The sequence below is a fragment of the Passer domesticus genome, chromosome 10, assembly GCF_036417665.1.
Source record: "Passer domesticus isolate bPasDom1 chromosome 10, bPasDom1.hap1, whole genome shotgun sequence".
In the NCBI taxonomy this organism is placed as follows: Eukaryota; Metazoa; Chordata; class Aves; order Passeriformes; family Passeridae; genus Passer; species Passer domesticus.
In genome coordinates, this window is record NC_087483.1 from 12,257,999 (window position 1) to 12,265,546 (window position 7,548).

Consider the following 7,548-nt stretch of genomic DNA (forward strand, 5'->3'; position numbering starts at 1 on the left):
TAACACCACACTTAATTGTGTAATTAATTTATTGTGACTAAATTTCCAGCTGAAAACTCTGTGTGTTACACAGACCCTGCTCCACAGGTCATCCCTCCAATTTCAGTTGAAGCAAAACAAGCATTAAGCAGATTTGTTTTTAAAGCTCAGCATAACACCAACACAGAGCTACTCTAACAGCTTCTCTTACAGCTTGTAAGCCCTTCTGTGCTATTTCTGTAGCTCAATGTGCAAATACTGTTCTGTCACCGGCTTCCAAGCTGAAATTTCTTCATGGCTTAATTTTTTGGCCTCATGTCCACAAAACAAGGGTCTTCTGCTCAAGACTGTTCAGACTGCAAGTTTTTAGCCAACAGCCTTCATCCTCCTAGTGTTTTACTTTCCATTATCCTCTTGCTCTGTAAGAGCACAAGCCCCTGCTCCCCCACCTGCCTGTCCTGAGGCTCTAATAAACCAACTTGATTCAGCGTACTCAGCTCCTGAGTTTTAGAGGCTTCACTTTTGCCATTACAGACCCTGCAGGACATGACAGGTAAGAAAGACTGCCCAGTTGTCCCTGCAGTGCAGGTGTGTCACTCAGCCTTTACATGACAATAAACTCGGTTGTCTCCAGCGAGCACAACTAAAAAGGTACATCTTGCTTCAGACACACAAGTGTCAACAAACAGAATCTGAGGCCATTTAAACAATGCTCTAGCTGTAAATTCTGTTTCCTTTGTGGGCAAATTACTAGCAAGACAGTACCCAGTCTTTCAAGATATTAATTGTTTAACTTAATTCAGTAATTCTGTTGAAGCAAGGACCAAGCTCTCCTGCTTGCACCTACTTCCCCACCCATGATCCCTCCCTAAATTAGAATGTGGCAACATTGATTATTAGCAGCCATACACACACCCCCTTCTCGGCTTCATGCCCCTAAACCTTTATCCTTCAGTAATCATTCAGTACAAAAGCCATTTCACCTGCTTTAATTAGAATACCTTCTAGCAAAGCAATTTCAGAGAAGCAAAAAAAAATAAACACACCACAAGAAGCAAAGAAATGAATGCCGGGGTTGCTGTATAACAGGGTTATTGATGAACTATTTTCTTCATATAAGCCATATACATAATCCATGGCTCTAATTTTGCCATCCAACCACCACCATTCCCTTACCTGTTCTGCACAAACATGTCAGAAATTGTCTCTGCTGCCAATCACATATTCTTTTGAACCAGCTCAAATTATCCTTTGGTGTATTCCTACTTGCCATCCTTACCACTCTAGAAAGAGCCTTAGCAGATTTCTTTCTAGCCACAGCAAAACAGACTTGATCCAAGACAAATATTATGCACATGTAAAATTAATTTGAACAAAATTTAGTTCTGCTTTGCTTCCAGACAATATTAAATGTTCCATAACACAGCTGCAGCATGAACCCCTCCCATGATTTCCAAAGCCTCTTTTTAGAATTTTTTTAGAGCTAGACATGCAGCTTTGAATCTTCCAAATTATTCTTTACCAAGTACTCAGCCATAATTTTCATTGTGTTCCCTCAGAGGCAAATATCTGCGTGCACTGAACCCATGAAATGTGGACATTAGACTAGAGGCTCATCATAATTCATTTTGCCTTCCATTTGGAAAAAGAGAACATTAAACAATCTCCAAACCCTTACATGTTGGTGATGCTGCCTGTGGACTAGCAGCACACATGGACTGTTGGATGCATTTTTAACTTGTGTTTTAAGTTGCATTTCCCTCCAAGACATGCAGTACCAAATAAAATCCAAACACAGCCTGAGAGTCTCACCTCAAAGGGGGCCTGAATTTCTACCTGAAAATGCCTCATTCTCCTTATTGGTCTGAGCTAGAAAATATTTTAAGAAAACACACAACTATGAATATCTGAACACAGGTATTTCCTGAACTAACTATTCCTCCCTTACTTTTAACAACATCAATAAGCAAAATGATTACTTTTGCCACCCCAGTGAGTTGCTTTTCTGACCATCTTTCTCCCTGGTTTAATTCACTGAAAGAATTTATACATGGAAAAAAATTAGAGCTTCACATTGAGATACTACCAAAAAGGTCTAAACAAATCTTTACCCAAACTACAAGATATTTTCCATCATAATTGTTTACAGATTTCTTCTGCAGCAGGAAAAACCACATTCACCATGAACAGAAATAGGATACAGCTGTACTCTTCTGTCCTGAATCGAAATTAAACAGGAATGACAATCCCTTCCCCATTATCCAACACATATTCATGTGCAAGACTATTAATTTAAATAACAGATAAGTGCTGTTGATAGCACAATTCCAATGACAAATCCCCAAGCAATCAGTGTGTTAAGATATTGCTATAGAAGTTTTCATCTACAATACCAATGATTATAAGTATTACAAGTTTAATATCCCTCTCAAATTGTTTACACTTCACATAAGTATCATTTGTCTTCAATGCTCTCATTAATAACTTATTCATTGTACCCTGTGCAGTGCTGATTAACCCCACAGATGAGTCTGATGCATGATATTGTATAAAACCCTTAGCTATGGTTCAGCACAGTTTTATCAAGTCTTCCATCAGCCCCCTTTGTGTCAGAGTTGTGATTGTTTTCTTTAATGCTGATTCTTAACTACCAAGCCCTGGGTAAGTGCAGGAGCTCTGATTTTACTCAGTTTTACTAGTTCAGATATACTGCTAAATCTCTTCTTCTAATTTACATAATTCATTAAGATGGAAATAAATGGGTCATTTGAGATCCAAGACACTCTATCACAGATATCTTTCATTAATATATTTTATAAGTTTAAAGAAAAACTTCTCTAAGTCTTCCATTTTTCACATTTCACAGCCGGACTTCTTTCTTTCATTAATTTGAATGCTACCTTCCTGTCAAAAAGCTATGCCTAAATCCTAGAAATATCCACACACGTGCCAAGGTTACAAAAAACACTTTACCTCTCAAGTACCATTCAGAGGTACATAAACCAGGAACAATTACCTCTGAAAGCAATATGAAAACATGATACAAAATAATTCAGAGAGAGCCAGACCAATGCAAGCCTTACTCTTTGTATTACTCTGTATTGCCAGCATTTGCATTTAAAAAGTGCTTTACAGTACTGTCTTGGTCTCCATGCCCTTTTTTGACTGCTTCTCTTGAGCCAGGGCAGCCTTCACTAATGACCCCATTGTCAAATGAAACAGAAATACAAATACCACACATCACCCAAATGATTCAGAATTGATCAGAATTATGATTCCCTTGTACCATTTATTTATTTTGCAGCTCAGTTTGCTCCAGGATACTTATCAGCAAAATCTGTAAGTATAGGACTAACAATACTCAATTCTCCCAATAGTTTTTGTTTATAAAATATTCTAAAATAAGGTGGATATAAGTAGGACTCAAAGCTTTCTGAAAGTACAGAAGTTAAAAATAGAGAAAGCTTAGAAATCACAAAAATGCACTAGGACCATCCTTTCTTTTCCTACCTTAAGTGTTTGTCCTTAATTCACAAATCAGCAGCTACCACAGTATGGTCCACAGAAATTTGGAAATCCACAGCTGCTTCATAGGAAACCAAAGAGGACAGCTAATCACTCAAACCCTCCTCTTTCCTGCAGGCATCCTCAGAGCACCAGCTCTGTCCCCATCAAGGCTGATAACTCAGCACCCCAGAGCTACTTTATGAAAGTTATACGTACATATAAATAATGAATAAGCAGAATTTCTTGGGATGAGGAAGTTTAAAGCTACAAACAGATAAAACTGACAGCTAAAGCCATAATGTATTACTCATAAGTTATAAAAGCAAGAATTATTATAGATAATGTAGAAATTCAAAAAATATGTTTGGTCAGCAGCATTAGCAGCAACCCAGAGAACAGTAATAATGGAAAGAGACCAATTTTCCAATCACAAATTCTTGAGGCAAGACCTTGCAATAAGAAAGAGCAGACTAAGAAAGATTGGCAAAGGGCACTACTCTAGTCTGGTTCCTTTGAAAAGTGTAACAGCAAGGAGATGTGATTTCCCAGTGGGAATTTTAACTGTCAGCAAGGAAAACAAATATGGTTGAGTTTTATTTTCTTTCTAATTATTTGACTTTTCTTTAGCTACCAGACTAGCAGTTTTAACCTAAAAAGAAGTCAAATGAAATTATTTAATGCCACTCTCATGAGCTTCTAGGATTTCAAGTATTCTCATTTATAATCCAAGCACAGCAAAGTTTAAGTAATCTTAGTTCAGAGATTGATAACCAAGATATAGCAGCAAGCTTCCACATGGTAAGGCTGGAGAATCCTCAATTAGTTTTAAAACTCCTTAATGAAGCACATCAACACATGAGTCTGCTCACTGCATCCTTATCTGCCCACATCTTAAAAGACTAATTCCCAAAGTTTATAGATCTAGTTTCTGACATTTTACATATTTAACAGCAGGCAGACTTGTTTGTTCATGTGAGTTCCTGTCCAAGTCTTTAATTCTACTGTAATAACGAATAAATGTTATATTGTACACTCTGTAGGTCAAGTTTACCTTTCTAAAAAAGTAATAATACTTTATGTGGGTATGTAGGGGATTTTTATGGAAAAGAATGTGCAGTTCAGACAGAAAGACATGGAAAGACTAATGAATATTCTACTTGTGTTTGGGTAAGGCTAATTAAGTTGCAGAATCACTATTCCAGGTAGAACCCTTCCTGCACCATAGACTTTTATAGTATTTGGACAGTGAGAACAATTATTTAGGTAGCACAATGAGTCTTGAAACATCAAAAAGTCTGTCATAAATCTAGCAATTAAATAAATATTAGTAAAGTCACATTTTCCTGCACCTTTTGCCTCCTTGAAAGGAGCTGTTCACAATTACAACTGCATTCTCAGTTATTTGCTTAGGTCATATAACACTAAGGAACACTTGCTTTCCTGAGCTAAATCTTCAATTATAAGAAGCATTTCATTTTCTTCCTTGTCAAAAAGAAAAGAAATTATAGCAGTATAATCAGGACATGCAGCCTTCCCATCAATAACATAACAGGCAGACAAAGATATTCACCATTTTTATCAAGTGCAAATTCCACCTCCTTTTCACCCGTATTTCCCATGGTTTTAACATCACCTCAGCCATTCATAAACTATTCTAGTATTTCATTATTGCTATATCCAAGACCTCCAACCACCACCACACCCTCCATTCCTCTTAGCTGAAGTTCATGTGATTCCTTACAGCTAAGAATAATTAGCCAACCTGCATATTTTGGCACAGCTAGATAACATCTTACCTGAAGGCACTAATTACTTTTACTGTGGTCATCCCCACATTTTCTCTGGCTGGCAAGAACATAAGCACATTAAAACAGTCCACATTGAAAGGCTTTCTCCAAGGGATTTTGACAAACTCCTCAGTGGATAAACTGGGAGCGATTTGTCAGAGCTGGTGACATATTTTATACCTTCTGCACTGATATTTCCCGCTGGATTTGATAAATCCAGGTTTAGTCAGAGAAATCACAGAACTGCTCAAAGCAAACCCTATGTAGCTTAAGCTGAGAGTTTGAGAGGATCCAAGCTGTCTTTGTGTCTGTTCAGAAGAAGATTATGTTTAGGGCTCAAAATCACCTGAAGTACAAGGCTGCAGGACTTCAGACAGGGAGCTTTGGAATATGCTTACACATGCCCCATTCTGTCCCAACAGGACTGTTAGTGAGGACTTGCACTCAAGGCTGATTTGACAAAATCAAAACACAAAGCCATGTCAGGCAGGTGTGTAACAATGCTCCATCTCTGACCACCACAACAGGAACATCTGCCTCCTGCTCTGAGAGGAGCAGACCCCTCTAAAGAGATACATCTGCAAATAAAGTATAGCTAGAGCACACTTACACTAATGTTCAAAAAGCAGGAAACTCCTAAACACTGCTGAAGGAACCAAGCACCAGCTGTAGGTCAGCTCTGCAGCAGATCCAGTGAATCTGGAATCCACCTGGTAAGCATTTTAGCTGCTAATCCAGCTCAAATTCTGTGGTCACAGCTGTGGGTGTAGATATGGTTATAATTCCCAGCAGTCAGCACTGAAATGCCAGAGCTAAACCATACTGTTGTCTTCTTACTTGGCTATTACCTAAAAAGCTTTGCATGTGCTTGTCTCTGAGTGCGGTTCAAAGGCTTTTAGCATGTCTCCAATCTGTTTCTGAACCTTAATCAGGAATTAAACCTGAGATCTCCATGTGACTTTACTCCTAGAGGCACAAAAGCATCAGTCTTTGTCATTGCATCTCCAACACTTTCGATGATTCAGTTTTCAAAGCCATTGAGAAAAAAAAAAAAGAACATACTACTTGTTTAATAGAACAGATGAATCTAGCAGACATATGCTTTAACAAGATTTTCTACCTACAAAAGAAACATAGGCATCTTATTTCAAAGACCATATATAGTATTACATATAACCTGCTGGTGAGTTTTTGTGACTATTTTATGAACTAGAGAAAGGCTTCTTTGGCTTGCCTCTATTATAATCAACTGTCACCTTCCTAATGATAGCAGTAGCCTCATCAGAAGCGAAACAACACATTCCAGTGACCAAAATTGTCTAGAGAAATAAGCAGGAGGAATTTTAAAAATCTCACAAAAAAACCACCCTACAAACAAACAAAACAGCCAACAACACAAAAAAACCAAAGGAAAAAAATGCAAAACAACACCCAAAAAACTCCTTCTGATTTAAAAAAAAATTACTTAACTTTAGCTGAAAAGGAACACAAATGACAAACAACAACATGAAATTCTTCAAAACATAGAAAGCCTACAAAGCTGGTGTTTTTCAGTTACCACAAAGCATGTTTAATACCAGAAAATTCACCTTTTTTGGGCAAACTAATCTAGCACCTCATGTGGAAGCAATCATAGGTATTTAAGACACTGCAAAAACAAACTCAAAACTACACCTTTACAAGTGCTTTTTGCATACTCACAGAACTATGGACTGATACACTGAAAGCACTGTTATAATAATAAAAGACATTACAAGAAAAAAAAGATAATGCATCACAGCATCTATTGCAATTAAGACGGCCATAATATACAGAGTATCGTGATACAATTTCAGAAAGCTTTAAGTATTCAGCCACACAGAGTAACACCTTACCTTTCCTCTTACAGAAGGCTTCAGGTATCTCCCTATACAGAGTAACACCATTCCACCTGAGAAGGCTGCAAGCATCTGCTCTTTCTTGTTCTTTTACCCAGCCTTTTATCCCCTCCTGTTGATGCATTTCACCTGTGTGCCCTCTGCTCCCTTTGGTGGTTGCTCAGTGCCCCTGGGCACTCCATGGCTCATTACCTTCAATGTCATTCACCTGTCCTGCACAGCTGTGCCCATTGGGGATGAGGCTCAGCCCCACTCCCCATCACCACAGACTGTGTGCCTACAGGAACAAAGCAGGTGGTAGAAACAAACCCCACCTTGTTCTAAAGCCACCTGTCTCTGCAAAGACTCGACCGCCTCAGCACAGAAGGGGTGCAGAAGCACCTGCAGCATTAAGCAAA

General features: G+C 38.3%; 1 long non-coding RNA gene across 10 annotated transcripts in view; it reads right to left on the reverse strand.

The window, feature by feature from the left end:
• LOC135308612 (uncharacterized) overlaps positions 1-7,227 on the reverse strand; it is a 126,801-nt gene extending 119,574 nt beyond the window's left edge. For all 10 annotated transcript variants that reach the window (XR_010368997.1, XR_010368999.1, XR_010369005.1 and 7 more), the window contains exon 1: positions 7,148-7,227. This is a non-coding gene — a long non-coding RNA (uncharacterized LOC135308612). The remainder of the gene's footprint in view (positions 1-7,147) is intronic.
• Between the last annotated feature and the right edge of the window lie 321 nt (positions 7,228-7,548).